Source organism: Caretta caretta, chromosome 1, assembly GCF_965140235.1.
Source record: "Caretta caretta isolate rCarCar2 chromosome 1, rCarCar1.hap1, whole genome shotgun sequence".
Classification (NCBI taxonomy): Eukaryota; Metazoa; Chordata; order Testudines; family Cheloniidae; genus Caretta; species Caretta caretta.
In genome coordinates, this window is record NC_134206.1 from 25,472,040 (window position 1) to 25,492,009 (window position 19,970).

Consider the following 19,970-nt stretch of genomic DNA (forward strand, 5'->3'; position numbering starts at 1 on the left):
GCAGGCGCGACGTGTAGCAGCGGAGGGAATGAAGTGGGTACGGTTTCCCGAAGGAAGGAGGCGGAGCTTCGAAAGGCTTCGACGGGGCATTCTAAAGGGAGGGGCTAGAACTGGAAGAGAAAGGAGGAGAACGAGCTAGACAGGACGGGACAAAGAGCGCATGCGCAATGAGAACACTGGCTAGGGCGGGGAGGAGCGTTTCAAAGGGGGTCGGAAGGAAGATTTCTAGGAGACTGCAACACGGTGGCGGGGGCGGGCAGGAGAGGAGGGGGGTAATTAAGACATTGAGGGGGCGCTGAATACAGCCCCCTGTCCTGCTAACAGCCCCGGGCAGCTGCTCTCCCTGGCTTGGGAAAGTAGCCTTGCCCCCCCACTCCCTGGCCGGCTCACCCGGCTGGCGGGACAGGCAGCGGAGGAAGTCAAGGGGAGAAGGGGAGTAGCAGAGGGGGAGAAGGAAAGCTGGGGGCAGAGCCTATGAAAGGTTTCAAATGGCCATCAGCTCAAAATGATGATACTAAACGGATGATACTAAACTGGGAGGAGTGGTAGATACGCTGGAGGGGAGGGATAGGATACAGAGGGACCTAGACAAATTGGAGGATTGGGCCAAAAGAAATCTGATGAGGTTCAATAAGGATAAGTGCAGGGTCCTGCACTTAGGACGGAAGAACCCAATGCACAGCTACAGACTAGGGACCGAATGGCTAGGCAGCAGTTCTGCGGAAAAGGACCTAGGGGTGACAGTGGACGAGAAGCTGGATATGAGTCAGCAGTGTGCCCTTGTTGCCAAGAAGGCCAATGGCATTTTGGGATGTATAAGTAGGGGCATAGCGAGCAGATCGAGGGACGTGATCGTTCCCCTCTATTCGACATTGGTGAGGCCTCATCTGGAGTACTGTGTCCAGTTTTGGGCCCCACACTTCAAGAAGGATGTGGATAAATTGGAGAGAGTCCAGCGAAGGGCAACAAAAATGATTAGGGGACTGGAACACATGAGTTATGAGGAGAGGCTGAGGGAGCTGGGATTGTTTAGCCTGCAGAAGAGAAGAATGAGGGGGGATTTGATAGCTGCTTTCAACTACCTGAAAGGGGGTTCCAAAGAGGATGGCTCTAGACTGTTCTCAATGGTAGCAGATGACAGAACGAGGAGTAATGGTCTCAAGTTGCAGTGGGGGAGGTTTAGATTGGATATTAGGAAAAACTTTTTCACTAAGAGGGTGGTGAAACACTGGAATGCGTTACCTAGGGAGGTGGTAGAATCTCCTTCCTTAGAGGTTTTTAAGGTCAGGCTTGACAAAGCCCTGGCTGGGATGATTTAACTGGGAATTGGTCCTGCTTTGAGCAGGGGGTTGGACTAGATGACCTTCTGGGGTCCCTTCCAACCCTGATATTCTATGATTCTATGATTCTAAAACAAGACTTAAGTACTGTAGGAGGAGCCAGCTCATAATAGAGACAGACCTAACTCATAGATGGCTGTACCCAGAGGGCCAGATTCTGTAATAAAGTAGAGCCCTGCCCATTAGGCTTTTCCTCTAGGCTTTTAAAGATCCCGTGGCCCTGTTGCAACCAGTTGCTGCCTGCCAAAATTTAAAAAATTCTGCAAATCTACAAAGCAGCATTTGTAGAACAGTTAAATCCATTCCAAGGGGTACAGGTTTTAAAGCAGAGTACAAAGTCTGTGTCACTTAACTGGTTATGTTTAAGTTCATGCATTTGAAATTCAAAGTTACATCTTTGAATTGCTACAACAGAACAAAAACATTCTCAAGAGGATCACTGGCTACTTTTTCATGTAGTTCACAAGAAGCGTAGGACACCAGCTTTTAAGACACATGCAGTGATCGACTATATACACAAGCATAGAGTCATTATTTGCAAATGGGTTAATAGATCATGGCATTTCCCTTTCATTGTTTCAAAAAAACACACATCCTATGGCTGGAGGGAATTTCAGTTACATTCATATCCAGTTCCCTCTAAACAATTCTAATTCCACTGTTTTCCATTTTTGATTATCTTTTGCTACCCACACTCTATGATTTACGGGCTCCATCACAGTCTGATTAATATTGAGGCCAAAAGCTGTAATGGGGGAAACCATGTTATTTCTCCCCCGACATGAGCATAACAAAGACTGTGATTTCTTCTGACTCCTTGCTATCAGTGAAATTTACCTTTTTTCCATCAGGACTGTAACTCCCTTTCAGTTTGGGTAGAATTTTACCAAATAATGCTTATAATAATAATAATACCCCACTCGTCCCATCATGGATCATATATTTTGCCACATCAATTATCCACACGTGCATTTGCATACATGTCAAAGAAACATTAATTTAAAGGGTGACAGTGATCTTTTTCTTGGGATTGCTCCCACTCTTCTAGAATACGTGCCACCTGGTAGCACAGAGAGCTTAATTGGTCGAATGATACCTTGGTAAGTATAGTAGCTAAATCTTTTATATGAGCTCCCAATGCATTTGCCAGCACTTCCTCATCAATACTGTTAAGGACTGCTCCTCCCATTCCAAGTGCTTCTCATTGGTTCCCCTTTACCTTCCTACATCCCCCACCCGAGATTTTCAGTTTTGGGATATAATGTAAATTCCACTCAGTTTTTCCAACCTTAAAATTAGGGTGGGACAAATTGCTCAAACCAGTGGTTTTCTTACTGAGATAGTTGTTAAGCTCAGGTCTAGATTGACCTTTTTTGAGGGAGTGGGTGGGGTTGATTACCAATTGTTTTTTGATGTTGGTTCGGACAACATAGATCCCAATTAAGTTGGTGACTGGGGACTCCATGACCCAAAAGTTGCAACTTTTTACCCTATGGGGCCCCTGTAGAAGCCATTTCCCCATCAAGTTAGGCTGCATGTTAATAACATCCTTATGAGCACACCAGGCCACTCCCTGCACTGTGGAAAGTCCTCTGAAGGAGGCCACTAGGTCTTGATGGAACAGGGCAAGAGGATCTGCCATTCCGCTCCTGGTGTGACTATTTGCAGTTCTATCTTTTCCAAATTTGTCTGCTTGTCAATTACGGTGGTGGCATATTCTAATTTAAATTGGACTGTTTTGTTTCCAGGGGCTGCTTTCTCAGGCAGGTCAGTCCACAACTGAGCACATTTTGGCTTAGTCTGGCTGCAATTGTATAACAGCCAGTCTGTTCCCACCCAGCGACAACCTAGTCTCCTATTTGGGCTCCATGGATAAACCTCAATTACCCCACCACCAAATCTCTCCCAAGTCTAGGGGGTATCTGTGAATGCATGAGGATGGTGATGTTTCTGCCCATCATTCTAGGATTCTGTAGCTGCCACAGTACATTATCATTCACAGTCCAAATTCTATGCACTTTGAGGTCCCACTTTGATGTTTATTCTATCCAGGCCTTTTAAACTCAAGTGGGGTAATATCCATTCAAAGGGCCTGTTGGAGACCCCAGGGCATGGCCACTAGTTAAGTTGAGGGGATGGAAGGCCATAAGGGTCGAGGAGGTCTCCCTGCTGAAGGCCTAAGGGCTTCTTCTCAACCCCCCTTAATAGAATTCAGGCCTGGCTGGTTTGAGTAAGCTCTTTTGCTCTTAAAACAATGTTGCAGCCGCAGTTAATGCCTTATAGTGTAAGGTTTGCTGACGCCAAGTTAAAGATAACAGGAGAGACAGCTACAAGGCCAGACAGAATGTGCTGGTTGTTTAAGTTGCTAGGAATGCTTGTTAGAGGTTGCAGGAAATAAATATTGTTGTAACCCAAATAAGGAAGGCAGAGTATTTGTGTAAAGTTTTGATTGGCTAATGTGTAGTGCAGTAGCATTAAGGAATATAAAAGTGTGTGTAATGACCTGCTCTGGTGTGCAGGCTTTGAGATTCTATTCTCCCTGTACCTTGTTTGCAGCTGCAAATAAACTTTTCTGCTTCTCCACCCCGTTGTGATTATTGAATGATGCACACCGGGTAATGAACCCCCTGCTGTTGTTCGCCTCTGGCACTGGGTGCCGGCAACAGGCCTAAAAGAGTGAGCCTTTCTCCAAAAATAAAGCTGGCATATGGAGCAATATCGAGGATATCGTTCACTTTACAGTCTTCCATGCATTTCTCCCAGGTCTTGATTTCAACAGCATCTGGCACACCTATGCCAGAAGAATAGACTTGCAAGACCCCAGACAGCAACAGACATGAGTAGGACCACCCACAGGACCACATTGCCGACAGGGTTATCAAGCCACAAAACAGACATAAACTGTTTTCCCCCACTTCCTCCTGGAGAGACGGGTTATAAAGCAAGCATATAACAGCAGCTATGTCTGTGTGGGCTGGGAGTTTAAGTATCGGCTCAACCCTCTGTTGGTCGGGGGAGTGCCCTTCTTGTCCTAGAGTTATGCCAAGGAAATTTACCTGCTGGGAGCACAACTGGACCTTCTTTGGGCTTACCTTAAACCCAGATCCTAAACCTTTTGCAACGCTTTGTCCAGTACCTCCAAATTCTCTTATTCTGGTCTGAGTGCAGACCAGGATATCATCCACATAAGAAATCACAGGCATCCCCTCCCACATCTTGATTATACGAGCATGGCAAATAATTGGGGCATTACTGTGGGCCATTACTACTTACCTTTATCCTGAAAGGTGAAAACAAATTTATAGTTGCTGTCCCGGTGTAAAGGGGTAGCAAAGAAAGTGTTGGTCAAATCTAATACCAAAAACACTGGGCCATTCCTACAGTGGAAGCCATCACCACCTGATACTCCAGCACCAGAGGGGCTGTTGGCAGGGTAACCAAGTTAAGGGGTTGAAAGTCTACCACGAGTCTCCAGGTCTTGTTGTCACGCTTAAGGACCAGCCATAGAGCAGTGTTATTGGGGCTTGTCTGTGTCACTAAAACTCCTTGACTTAAAAATCTGTCAATTGTTTCTTTTAGACTAGTTTCTGCTTCCTGGGGATACCTGTACTGTTTCTGATGGGGGGGATCAGGGCCTGTGACTAGGGTTGTTGCATCAATTTTAGGACATTCTATTTAATTTTTGGCCCACACCTCCCGGTGTATTTCTGCAATTGCTAAAACTTCTGGGGTCCAAGTGGGACATTCCAGTTCTTCAGATGCTTTAAGGCAGTGATGGGCAACATAGGCTAGTGAAAGGCCGCATGAATGGCCTCCTTCATCTCAGTGGGCTGCAAGATTGAAATCGGGCATGTGCACTAACCATGACCCCATGAATAAGATTAAATACATTTAATACATGCTGAATATTTCATAACAAGTTATAGAAATGCTTAGTTATTCATTTATTAATAGAACTGTCACCAACTTCAAATAGCAAAAAAAAAAAAAAGGAAATATTTACACTTGCCTACATCATACTCAGTGCGACTTCTGGTTGGATCAGTCCTCCACAAGCTTTCTTAGATTAGGAGTAAGGGATGCGCAGATGCTTCGGAATTCAGCACTGAGGTTTCCATCCATTAGTCTGCTGTGCTTCTTGCATTTGATGTGTCCTATAGCAGAAAAAGTCTGCTCGCTTGTGTGTTGATCCAAAGATTCACATCAGCTTTGCAATGCAATGCCAGAGAACTAAACCAGGGGTATTCAACCAAAGTTCTCATATACCTTTCCTCTTTAGCTGGTTAATTTCGTCTTCATCCAGGACATGAACATGAATTAATTCCTGCTCAAACTTCCTTTTATTAACCCCAAGCCTTTGACATACTACTCCACATTTGCTCAGATCAAATTCAAATGGATCTGAGAGCAACAAGAGGAAGGGCTTCAGATCTCTCAGAGAAGAAAAGCCGTTCTCGAAATGCTCTGCCAGCGTAGACAGCGCTTGTAGGTGAACTGATGGATCATATTCATTTCCTTGATCAGAGTGTTTGTCTAGCATTTTTTTTAAATGTGGGAAGTGAGTGTAGTCACATGAGGATAACTGAGTTGACATTAACAGCATGTGTAGCATGAATTTTCTGACATTAGCAATTAGTGTGGGCAAGAGGTGATTTTTCCCCTGCAACGACTCGTTCAACATGTTCAGGTGATCAGTGATGTCAACAAGAAATGCCACATCCAAAATCCAGTTTTCATCTAACTCTGGGTACACTTGAGATTCCTGAATAAGAAACTGCTTGATTTCTGGTAGAAGTGCCAGAAAGTGGTCCAGTAATTTACCCCGTCTTAACCAGCGTACTTCAATGTGCATGTTGAGGTTTCCATATTCTGTTTCAATTTGGTATTTTTTTAGAACTGATATCACTTCGTTGCAAATTAAGCAAAATGGCCTCTCTTTCTGTTCAATAACAAAATAAACTGACGATGATGCAGGGGGCGAGCACGTATGAAGTTAACAATCTGTACCACTTTGTCCATTACAGCTTTCAGTCTGTCTCCCTTGTCAAGTTTAGCACAGAGCACTTCTTGATGTATTATGCAATGCACACCAAATACGTCAGGTACACAAGCTTTAAACAAAGCCACAAATCCATGGTGTGTTCCTGTCATCCCTAATGGGATAGCCTAATTTTGGCAATCAATTGATCTTCAACTATTAGCGGTAGATATACCCAATGGCCTGTGATGGGATGTTAGATGGGGTGGGATCTGAGTTACTACAGAGAATTCTTTCCTGGGTGTCTGGCTGGTGAGTCTTGCCCACATTTTCAGGGTTTAGCTGATCTCCATATTTGGGGTTGGGAAGGAATTTTCCTCCAAGGCAGATTGGCAGAGGCCCTGGGGGTTTTTCACCTTCCTCTGCAGCGTGGGACACGGGTCACTTGCTGGAGGATTCTCTGCACCTCGAAGTCTTTAAACCACGATTTGAGGTCTTCAATAGCTCAGACATAGGTTAGAGGTTTGTTACAGGAGTGGGTGGGTGAGATTCTGTGGCCTGCGTTGTGCAGGAGGTCAGACTAGACGATCATAATGGTCCCTTCTGACCTTAAAGTCTATGATTCTGTGATTCATAGAGGGGCACCCACCTGTTGTAACTGATACAATTTTTTCCAAAGGTAACTTGTGCTCTTTGAAAAAATCAGTAAATGCCTCAAAAAATACTGAGCCCTGTGCTCGGCCGTGTATTCCCATGAGATCTAAAAATTCTTCTGTCACGTTCAAATCACTGTAAACACAACAAACACGTATGTAGAGCTGAGCAATGTCGTTAAAATCTTTGCGTTCATCCAGCGCTACACTGATAGCCATATTTGAACGTACAGTTCTGAAAAGCTGCTCTGACAGAACGGCAGCTATATCTTGCACTTTGCGACTCACAGCACGCCTGCTGAGTTGCAGACATTTAACATGTTTAATAATTTCTGCTTGGTTTTTAAACCCATCAAATAAACCATCTGAGGATTCGATGATGCATTGTTTCACTAATTCACCATCTGAGAATGGCTTTCCATTTTTTTCAAATAACCAAGCAATACGAAAGCTAGCCAAGGTCACTGCATCACTTTCATTTAATGCTCGTCTAAGTACCTGCTTTTGCATTTCCCCGGCTTCCTTCAGATTTGAAAGCTGTCGAGCATGTCGGGCAGAACCTACCAGAAATTTTGCTATGTGAGAGGAATGGCATGTTTCATAATGTCTCCTAACATAGTATTTTTTTAGAACTGATATCACTTCGTTGCAAATTAAGCAAAATGGCCTCTCTTTCTGTTCAATAACAAAATAATCCAGCTCCCAATTCTCTTTTACCATTCTGCCCTCGTCACCGATTTTCTTCTTTTTGGCTGCTACTTCTTCCTCTGTACTTTTTGATTTTGCACTTAATTCTCCTTTTTTATCATGCCTTTTCAACACAAAATGATCCATTATATAATTAGGGACAAATTAAATTACCGGGAAAAGTAACATAAAAAAGTGCAACCTCACAAGACCACCGGTGTTGTAACCAATACGGTCTCTCAGGATAGGGTAGTTTTGCAAACTGCACTTGCATGCCTAGAATTTGCGGGGTGTGCCGATTGAACCATAGCAGCACATTGATTGGATGTCACTTGTCTCGCGGGTCACACATAGAACCCTGATGGGCCACATGCGGCCCACAGGCTACAGGTTGCCCACCACTGCCTTAAGGGCTGCTATTCAATAGTTTGCTGAAATTTCCATAGGCTCCCAGGGTGTGTCAGGAGGCATTTCCCACAGAATACTATTAGCAAAATCAACTAATACTCTCAGTTTCCTCAAAACATCTGTTCCTAGGATTCCTCCCCCCACCCCAAATCCATCAAGCAAATTGTCCATTAGTTTTCTTTGTCCCCACACTATATGGGATTTTCCTTCAGAAGAGAACAATGCTTTCTGCCTCATTAAACCGCTATAAGGTTTTAATTCCAGCCAGAGGTCCAAACAGGTTCTAGTTTTGGGTACTGATTAAGGAATTAGGTGGCACCTGAATCTACCAATAACTGTTGTTCGAGTGCCCCTCCTGCAAACTCCACATAAACTGTCCTCCACCCATCGGAGTTCAATCATGCCACAATTGGGGAGACTCGGGGCATCCAGCCTCCCTACAGGATGACAACCGGTGGCACATTAGGGCTTTTTCCTTTATGCTTGGCCAGTTCATGTTCTGCCACCTTCCCTAGGAGTTCGGGGTAGGCAGTTTGTCTAGCTTTTCCTTTGACTCATATTTTAAGAACCATTTCCAAATCTCCCCACATTGTGGGTCAAGGATCCTGCCCTGACCCTTATAAGGTCTGTCTCCTCTTTCTCTTCCTCTGTGGCCTTCCCTGAGAGTGTTACTCGGAGGGGCTATTATGGCCACCTTGTCAGGTTTCCTCTTAAGAGGGTGAATATCTTTTTGGACGTCAGAGGCCTGCAATGCCCTATCCTCAATATTTCACCAGGGCCACATGAATCATGGGGCAGAATCATGGGATCAAGGACTGTCTAAATGGAAGGGCTTAAAAATCTGGGTTAATGACATTTGCTAGTCTCAAGTGCCAACTTCTTCCTGGATGTATAACTTTCTGCTCCCTTCCCTGATTGGTTCATAAGAACAGACCCAATCACAGCTGCTGAACTTCTCTGTCAATCGAAGCTGGACCTGACTGAAAAACTGCTATGCTTGACTGACCTCACCCTTCAGATTTTGGAGTGACCTTTACCTAACCTCAGCCTGCCTATTTGCTATTGGCTGAATTACTCCAAAACCATCATTTTAGTTTCTTTGGCTGTGATTGCCTGTGATTGCCACCTTGTTATTCCTGGCTGTAACTGCTCAAAACTATCTTTATTAATTATTAAACTTTATAACTATAAACTATAAACAATTACACGCTTATATGCATCTTAACATTATGATTCACTGTCACAACTCCATTTTTACTAATTTGAATAAGTTTAACTTTGATCTTTCCCTTGCTTCAGCTAGTGGTGGCAGCATATAAAAACATAAGAACAGCCATACTGGGTCAGACCAGTGGTCCATCTAGCCCAGTATCCTATCTTCTGACAGTGACCAATGCCAGGTGCTTCAGAGGGAATTAATAGAACAGGTAATCATTAAGTGATTCATCCCCAGTCACCCATTCCCAGCTTTTGGCAAACAAAGGCTAGGGACCTCATCCCTGCCCATCCTGGCTAATAGCCATTGATGGACCTATCCTCCATGAACTTACCTAGTTCTTTTTTGAACTCTGTTAGTGTCTTGGACTTCACAACATCCTCTGGCAAGCAGTTCCACAGGTTGACTGTGCATTGTGTGAAGAAATACTTCCTTTTGTTCGTTTTAAACCTGCTGCCTATTAATTTCATTTGGTGACCCCTAATTATTGTGTTATGATCTTAATATTCTTAATTCTGTATTCCTGACACAGAATAGAGTAGTAGAAAAATCTCTCGTATCAGGAGGGGCCCACATTTGAATATCATAAGCAATGTTCCCTCTAATTTTTGACAGGCCGTGTGTGTAAAAAAAATTTCTTTTGTGTAAATTTTTGAAGCAGTTCAAATTTGTGCGCCATGAGGCAAATGCGCACAAGCGAGTAAAATGCTTATACATTTAAAAAGTTTTAATTTGCAATTTGTGAGAATAATAATTTTTAAATATCATTTTTAAATACTTAGAAAAAGGAAATTTAACCTTTCTTCATGAAGCAGAAGTTAGTTTTAAGTATTATGCTTTATGATTTTTTATAGACAATCACGAGCATATATCAAGCACATATTAATCATGGTCATTATCAGTCCATAGACTTCTGCCCTTTGGTGTCCACTTTCACCTTTCATTCTATACACATGTCCGAAAAGATTTGGATAAACATATAATAAAGACAATTTAATAAGTATGCCATTATGTCAATTTATATGGGTTTTCAGACAGAGACATCATAAGTAAAAAAAGAAAAACAAGAGTTTGTGTTTTAAATTTAAAATTTTCCTAAAAAAATCAATAAATGATTATCAGCCAAGAATAAGATATGTAATTACAAATGCATTTTAATTTCCTTATTGGTCAAAATGTCAAAGGCTGCTAAACTAACCTTACTGTTTTTCCCCGCGATCTTTTTCATTTGCCCATTCAATATAAACTCTGTCCAGATCTATCAGTCCTCCATCCGGCTGGTAACTCTTAATACATATCAGCATGTCCAAATGATCTACTTGTAAACGATTCCGTAGTTTTTTTTTAGAGTGTTCATTAAGCTAAAGCCATGCTCACAGTCTGCACTTGATGCTAGGAATGTTCCTCCGATATCCATCAACTTTGCAAGATCCTGAAACTGTTCGTTCTGGTGAGAAAATGTCACCATATCCGGGAAACTTAAAACCAATTGGCTTTTGATTCTTTCGGCTACTGCAAACTTGAAGTCATTGTACTGACTATAACAATCTCTTCAGCAAGAAAATCCTTGTATTTTGAACATAGGGATTTGACAGATGACGCTTTAAGAAATCCAATTTCCATACATTGTTCCACATTCTTCCTGTTGAAAATTCTCCCAAAGGTCTGGCATCTCGACAATATACACAAACCACTCCGTTGTCCTCATCATATGTGAATATTTCACGAAGTTTAACAAGTATTACACTATGTGACTTTGGTGTAACCATCTCTATAGTCTCATCCAGCCATCCAGATTTAAATGAAGTTGCTGTTCTTTTACGCGTTAAACCTCTAGACAGTGACATTTTGGGATTGATTTTTTACCAGACTGGTTTATTTAAAATTAATACTTTTATTATATGGCTATTATTTCAATGCACTTAACAGCATGACTCGACAAAAGGGCAAATGGGAGATCATTCAGATCAGGATACTGGAAGTTTGTGCATAGCTCTGATCATGTCTATGCATCTGCTGCAAAAAAACACGGGAAAATAGAGACGTGTGGGTCTGGACCATCCCGATGTGATCAACGTTCCACGTTTGAAATGCTGGCGAGGAGGGGTACAATTCATTGCCCTCCTTTCTCTTTCCCCCACTTGCCAGCTAGTAGAATCTGGCTGTGTTGATAGATGGCGGGCGAACAATGTCAAAAGTCGCCCGTAAATGATATTTCGGCCTGGCTCCGATTTTTTGTGCACGTGGTGTTTCGCCGTGTGCGTGGGGTTTAGGATCTGTGTGTGCGCGCACATGCTCACAGCTTAGAGGGAACAGTGACTGTGCTGTGTCCTTAATGTTAGTGCTGTCATCGAGAGCTAATGAAAACAATATAAAGCCCTGCACTTTCTTGTTCAACTTAGAAGCCAAATGTTCATCAATCACTTCTACACAGCGAGTAACAGTTCTTCGTGGCAAACTATATGTTCTCAAATTTGTTTTGGTATTCCAGGCACAGCATGCCAGAAACATCAACCATGCATTCTTTCAAAAACTCCCCTTCAGCAAAAGGCTTATTTTGTTTAGCGATTTTAAACACCAGAACGTAACTTGCCTTTATAGTGGCTGCCTGAACTGCAGCTTGTTGCACATAAATATTTTGCTGAGTTTTTAAGTTCATGGTGATTTTCTCAGCTTTTCTTGCCCTTTCCTCAGTTGTTAAATTGCTGCCATAATTAGGGTGTTTCATTGAAAAATGGCTATTCAAATTGTACTCCTTGAACACCGCAATGCTCTCCTGACAAATCAGACATAGAGCCTTCGAGTTCATGTTTGTGAAAAAATATTTTGCATTCCATTCTTTGTTGAAAACCCAACACTCTCTGTCCACTTTTCTTTTTTTTTTTTTGCAGCACTCATTTTTGGAAGGGAAAAGAAAATCCTAACTGTTGCCCTTATTTCAAACTGCTGTTTACAAGATGGCATGCACTGTGAAAAAACTGGGCCCTCGCTCTAGCCTGGATTTGTTGGGCATCAGTGCTCCTGACAATTTTGAGCAATGGCACTCTATCTATCCCAGGACTCATGTGGAGAAGAAGAGGCAGATGTAAACTCACCTGTAACTTTATGCCTCCCCACAAAAATGTTCTTACTGTTGTACTTTGAGTTCTGTTTGCACTTTTGTGTTCATTAAAAGTCTGTATATAGTAAGGGATGTTACTGCAAGTGGCAAGAGGACTCATGAGGTGTGGTGCATGGTGGGAGGGGCTCCACAGGGAGGTACCAGGGACTCCTAGGGGCCCTGCTGGCAGTGTGACACCAAGCCAGCTGAGCCACGTGCAGAGGCACCTAGGATGGGAGCAGCTGCGACCCCTGGGTGGTTTCCCCCCATGCAAAACTCTCTACGGTGGGGCCATAGGAAACCGGGAGGGGATTTGGCACACTGCTGCATAGGGGTGGTGAAGTCATACCTGTGCAATGTAGCGTTTTGCGTGCCAGAAGAATCTTCCTGGAAGATGGTGCTCAAAATGAACTGCTCATCACTGAGGCGGGGACTGGGAGCGCTGGGCAGAGCGCAGCAAACCCCTGGCCCTGCTCCCCTGGCTGGAGCGCGGCAAGCACCCGGCCCCACTCCCCCGGCCAGAGTGCTGGGCAGAGCGCGGCAAGCCCCCAGTCCCGGTCCCCCGGCTGGAGTGTGGCAAGTCCCTGGCCCTGCTCCCCAGGCCAGAGCGCTGGGCAGAGCGCAGCAAGCCCCTGGCCCCGCTTCCACAGCCGGAGCTTGAGGTCTGGATAAAAACATCCGGTGGGCCGCAGTTTGCCCACCTCTTGTCTAGTATGTGTTCTAGTGTTGTGATTGTTGAATACCCGGCGAGACAGGCTGCCAAAGGCAAGGCTGGCACAGCAAATTCTGTGCTGAATCTCACTGTCTATGTCTGCTCTCTATGAAAGATGGCTGCCAAGATAGGCAAAGTGTTCTACATTTTCCAGTTCTTCTTTGTCAATGTAGGTCTTCCTTGTTGGGTTGTAAGACTCCTCCATGACCAGATGATTGCCTCCATCCTGTGCAATGGCTCTACCTCTGAGCCCTTTGTCATCTGAACAGGCATAAAACAAAGCTGTGTACTGGCACCCACCCTTTTCTCCATTTTCTTAGCAGCTGTGAAAACATAGAATCATAGAATCATAGAATATAAGGGTTGGAAGGGACCCCAGAAGGTCATCTAGTCCAACCCCCTGCTCGAAGCAGGACCAATTCCCAGTTAAATCATCCCAGCCAGGGCTTTGTCAAGCCTGACCTTAAAAACCTCTAAGGAAGGAGATTCTACCACCTCCCTAGGTAACGCATTCCAGTGTTTCACCACCCTCTTAGTGAAAAAGTTTTTCCTAATATCCAATCTAAACCTCCCCCACTGCAGCTTGAGACCATTACTCCTCGTTCTGTCATCTGATACCATTGAGAACAGTCTAGAGCCATCCTCTTTGGAACCCCCTTTCAGGTAGTTGAAAGCAGCTATCAAATCCCCCCTCATTCTTCTCTTCTGCAGGCTAAACAATCCCAGCTCCCTCAGCCTCTCCTCATAACTCATGTGTTCCAGACCCCTAATCATTTTTGTTGCCCTTCGCTGGACTCTCTCCAATTTATCCACATCCTTCTTGAAGTGTGGGGCCCAAAACTGGACACAGTACTCCAGATGAGGCCTCACCAATGTCGAATAGAGGGGAACGATCACGTCCCTCGATCTGCTCGCTATGCCCCTACTTATACATCCCAAAATGCCATTGGCCTTCTTGGCAACAAGGGCACACTGCTGAGTCATATCCAGCTTCTCGTCCACTGTCACCCCTAGGTCCTTTTCCGCAGAACTGCTGCCTAGCCATTCGGTCCCTAGTCTGTAGCTGTGCATTGGGTTCTTCCGTCCTAAGTGCAGGACCCTGCACTTATCCTTATTGAACCTCATCCGATTTCTTTTGGCCCAATCCTCCAATTTGTCTAGGTCCTTCTGTATCCTATCCCTCCCCTCCAGCGTATCTACCACTCCTCCCAGTTTAGTATCATCCGCAAATTTGCTGAGAGTGCAATCCACACCATCCTCCAGATCATTTATGAAGATATTGAACAAAACCGGCCCCAGGACCGACCCTTGGGGCACTCCACTTGATACCGGCTGCCAACTAGACATGGAGCCATTGATAACTACCCGTTGAGCCCGACAATCTAGCCCGCTTTCTACCCACCTTGTAGTGCATTCATCCAGCCCATACTTCCTTAACTTGCTGACAAGAATACTGTGGGAGACAGTGTCAAAAGCTTTGCTAAAGTCAAGAAACAATACATCCACTGCTTTCCCCTCATCCACAGAACCAGTAATCTCATCATAGAAGGCGACTAGATTAGTCAGACATGACCTTCCCTTGGTGAATCCATGCTGACTGCTCCTGATCACTTTCCTCTCATGCAAGTGCTTCAGGATTGATTCTTTGAGGACCTGCTCCATGATTTTTCCAGGGACTGAAGTGAGGCTGACTGGCCTGTAGTTCCCAGGATCCTCCTTCTTCCCTTTTTTAAAGATTGGCACTACATTAGCCTTTTTCCAGTCATCCGGGACTTCCCCGGTTCGCCATGAGTTTTCAAAGATAATGGCCAATGGCTCTGCAATCACAGCCGCCAGTTCCTTCAGCACTCTCGGATGCAACTCGTCCGGCCCCATGGACTTGTGCACGTCCAGCTTTTCTAAATAGTCCCTAACCACCTCTATCTCCACAGAGGGCTGTCCATCTCTTCCCCATTTTGTGATGCCCAGCTTAGCAGTCTGGGAGCTGACCTTGTTAGTGAAAACAGAGACAAAAAAAGCATTGAGTACATTAGCTTTTTCCACATCCTCTGTCACTAGTTTGCCTCCCTCATTCAGTAAGGGGCCCATACATTCCTTGGCTTTCTTCTTGTTGCCAACATACCTGAAGAAACCCTTCTTGTTACTCTTGACATCTCTGGCTAGCTGCAGCTCCAGGTGCGATTTGGCCCTCCTGATAACATTCCTACATGCCCGAGCAATATTTTTATACTCTTCCCTGGTCATATGTCCAACCTTCCACTTCTTGTAAGCTTCTTTTTTATGTTTAAGATCCGCTAAGATTTCACCATTAAGCCAAGCTGGTCGCCTGCCATATTTACTATTCTTTCGACTCATCGGGATGGTTTGTCCCTGTAACCTCAACAGGGATTCCTTGAAATCTCTCTCCAGCTCTCCTGGACTCCTTTCCCCTTCAAGTTAGTCCCCCAGGGGATCCTGGCCATCCGTTCCCTGAGGGAGTCGAAGTCTGCTTTCCTGAAGTCCAGGGTCCGTATCGTGCTGCTTACCTTTCTTCCCTGTGTCAGGATCCTGAACTCAACCAACTCATGGTCACTGCCTCCCAGATTCCCATCCACTTTTGCTTCCCCCACTAATTCTACCCGGTTTGTGAGCAGCAGGTCAAGAAAAGCGCCCCCCCTAGTTGGCTCCTCTAGCACTTGCGCTAGGAAATTGTCCCCTACGCTTTCCAAAAACTTCCTGGATTGTCTATGCACCGCTGTATTGCTCTCCCAGCAGATATCAGGAAAATTAAAGTCACCCATGAGAATCAGGGCATGCGATCCAGTAGCTTCCGTGAGCTGCCGGAAGAAAGCCTCATCTACCTCATCCCCCTGGTCCGGTGGTCTATAGCAGACTCCCACCACTACATCACTCTTGTTGCACACACTTCTAAACTTAATCCAGAGACACTAACCCAAGACCGTCTACCACAGGGCATTGGCATCCAATATCGGATTGACAGCCAGCCATTCAACCTTCCTCATCTCTGTGCTAGAATTAAAGTAATATCGACAACAATAACCCAACTCCAGTACGCAGATGATTGTGCTGTAGTTGCACACTCAAAGGAGGATCTACAAACAGTCCTTAATTGCTTCTCTGATAGAAATAATAAGGGTTACAGTAAAAAGAAAATGAAGTCACACAACAAATGAAAGATACATCAATAAAATAACAATTTTAGTTAACCCTATTAGGATATAACAGTATAATTATTCACTTAATATTCTATAACATAACATATAACAATATATCAGGAAAATACAAAATACTTAAAGCTAAACATCCAATAAGCGCTGGCTGGGCAGTTACTGGGAAGACCTCACTCACGCCACAGCCATCCATCTTTATTTACAGACAAAACCCATATATTCTAGAAATAAAAGGGAAAAAGGAAGACTAAACTTACAAAAAGCTTCCTTTTAATTCCCTCTGAGACCGTCTAAAGGTCCTTCTGCTTTGTCAAATATGGTTGGAACCATTGTCCTCAATGATCGTGGCTGCTGCTGGCTGCGGTGTGGTGCGGCTGCCTGCTCCTGAGGTAAAAGCAGCTCCTCAGGTGGGAGAGACAGAAGCCTGCTGGGTAGCTGCTGTGGTGACCTCCTGCTGGCTGAACAGCAGAAATGGCCATTGCCCAGGGCAACATTGGAACTCTGGTTGGGCTGCTGCTGCTGCTGTAATGGCTGCTTTTCAAGCAGCTTTCTGCTTTGTAGGGTTCTGCTGATGCTTCTCAGGTGGCTTCTTCCACGCAAGCATCTTCTTCCTTGCAGGTGCCTTATATCTTCTCTCTTCCAGGTCCCCAGTCTCACTACAGGGTTTATCCTGCTAGTGGTTGCCTTTATATATGATTTGCTCTCCCAAGATCAGCCAGTCAGCTTCCAACTTTCAGCTGGCTCCACCCCTGACAGGTAGCTCCTCCCCCTTCATAGACTTTTATGGGGCTACAATGTATCTCTTTGGGACTTTACTGAGTCATTCCCCACTGGAAATGATGCAACACCATGCCTTCATTGCATCACCTAGAAGTGGTGCAATCCTACCTCCTGATTGCATCATCTCTGTACATGCCTATGGGCTCTTATGTATTCCTATGGGGTTTTTCGTAGCTGAACTGTAGATGACCCCAGCTACTTTCTGTCTGAGATCCCCATGTATTCCTATGAGCTATAATGTATTCCTGTGACATTTTGCTAAGTCATTTTCCAGAGGAAGTGGAATTACATCACCCTATGGCCACCATTACTGAATTTTCTCATTTAAACTATTAATTTCTCTTTAATTAAGGCTTTATTTTTAAAATTAATCACTGCTCTAAGCATCCCAAGGGGTCCTAAACCAATCACCACTCTCTTTATGTACAATTAAGCAAGTTATTATTTCCACAGATTTAAACCCCTTCCTGAGGTTTTTCTGCAAACCTTCAATTTAAAGTATTACAAGGCATTTCAGGCAACTGAGGCAAAAATCTCTCACCACAAACCCACCAATCAGCTTCAAGCCCTTTATCTGTCACATAATTTGGCTTTTTAAAGTGTTAAAAAAAGTTGGAGATACCCTTTACAACCTTCAAACCCCATTGCCTGTGGGAGCTTGCTGAGCAGTTGTACTGAAAATTTTCCAATACAGAAATAGTAAGTAAGTAAATATATGTTGAATTCGTATCATTCTGAAATTAAAATACGCTGGTTTGGTTAGGTTAGTGAAGAAAGCACTAGTTTTAATACTAACTATTTCCGTATTGGAAAATTTTCAGTACAAACCAAACTATTCAGTGCGTGGGATGGAATTGCTTTTGACCAGACACTATCGCGGGGATATCTGGCTCGATGTTTGTGATCTTAAGACGAAGATGGGGCTCCACATCAATAAGACAATTTTGTTTTTTTGTTTTGATGCCAACCAGTGCAGAGAATCCGATCTCGCACAAATACGAGGTGGGAAAAGGCAGAAGATACTTGACAGCTTTGTCCAATAGAGCTAGATATTCAGAGGTAACCCCCAACCAAAATGATGTCAGTGTATTTTGCTCAAATTTTGTTTTCAGGAAGCTATCTGAAGCCAGCTCCAAGAGCTCTTCTTCTTCTGAAGCACAGAGGTTATTTGGCAATGTTTGAACATTGATGATAAGAGGGTTCCTTATCCATTCAAAGGTGCTGTCCGGTTCAGGAAAATACTTACGAAGATCTTTCTGCAAGGTTTTCAAATGCTGCTTCATGGTTTGCAACACATCACTATCAAGTTCATTAGTCGAGTTTATTACTAAGTCATGAAGAGATGGAAAGGAATCCAGTTCATGACGACTAAGACATTTATGCCACAGTTTCAATTTTGCGACCATGGTGCTCACTTTGTCTTGAACATGGAATATGGATATGAGTTTCACTTGCAAGGATAGATTAAGGTTGTTTAAATGAGCAAAGATATCTGCAATATATGCTAGTTTGCATAGCCATTTCCAGTCATGTATACGGTCTCGCAGGTTAAAGGTTTCATCTAAAAAACCTTACAGTTCTTCTCGCAGCTCAAACAGGCAATTCAGAACTTTTCCACCAGAAAGCCAACGCACTTCAGTGTGAAATGGGAGTTGTATGTAGTCACTGCCCATCTCATCACAAAGCTGAGAAAACAGCCGGGTGTTCAGAGGGCGGCATTTCACAAAATTGATTATTTTCACAGCTTCATCCAGTACTTGCTTTAGATCTGCCTGCATGTTCTGGGTGGTGAGTGCTTCCCTGTGAATGGAACAATGTGTCGATTTTGCTTCTGGTGCAACAGCTTGAATACGTGCAACAATTCCTTTCTTCGAACCAGTCATGGCTCTGGCACCACCTGTGCTTATTCCAACACAACGACTCCAGTCCAAGTAATTGTTTTTGATAAAGTCATCAATAACTTTAAAAATAGCTTCTCCAGTTGTATGTGTTGGCATAGGTTGGCAGAACAAAATATCATCGTGGGCTTCATTATTCAGCTTGTATCTGACAAACAACAAAAGATTCAGCTCATATCTGACAAACAACAAAATTCACAATGTCAGTGGATTCATCCGCTTGCAGTGCATAGTAGCGACTCTTTGTACTCTTGACAATAATTCCTGCTTTACATTTTCGGCCATATCTGTGATTCTATGATGAACAGTGTTATTTGAGATGGGGACACAATCTATAGCTTTGCTAAACTTGTCTCCAGTCATCACTTGCACTCTTACTTTGGCTGCAGGTTTTACTAATGTCTCGCCAATCACTTCAGCAGCTCCGGACTTTGCAATTAAGTACACCACACTATATGAAGCTTCCAAAGCTTTCATATTTTCATCACGTTACGAATTGTTTTCTGGGACTTTTGGAGATCTTTGCGCCTACTGTCAAAGAATTCTACAGGTTTTCCCTCTTATTCTTTATGTTTGGTATCGAAATGGCATTTTAGGTTGGATGGTTTCATACTTTAATTTATGAGAGTCTCATAACAAATCACACATAGTGGAACAGGCTCCACCTCATCACCAGTCCACGAAAATCCCAGTTTAAGATATTCTTCAACATATGTGCAGGCTTTCTTCATTTTCTTTGCAGCTGATACGTTCAATAAACTTACAGATGGTTCACACAGTTCACTAATTTTGTCATAACAATTGTCTGATGTAGCCATATCACTGCATTTTTCGGCATAATTATCACTAACATTCGTATTTCCTTCATAATTTTCTTTTATACATTTCAAACTTCCCATTTTTAGCCAGCGATCCATTGTAAATGGGTTTAACAAAAACAAAAAGAGAAATTTTGTATATTAATACACACGAAGTATGTACTTGCTACGATCTTTAGATTACTATGAGTAGTTATTCACTTTTATCTT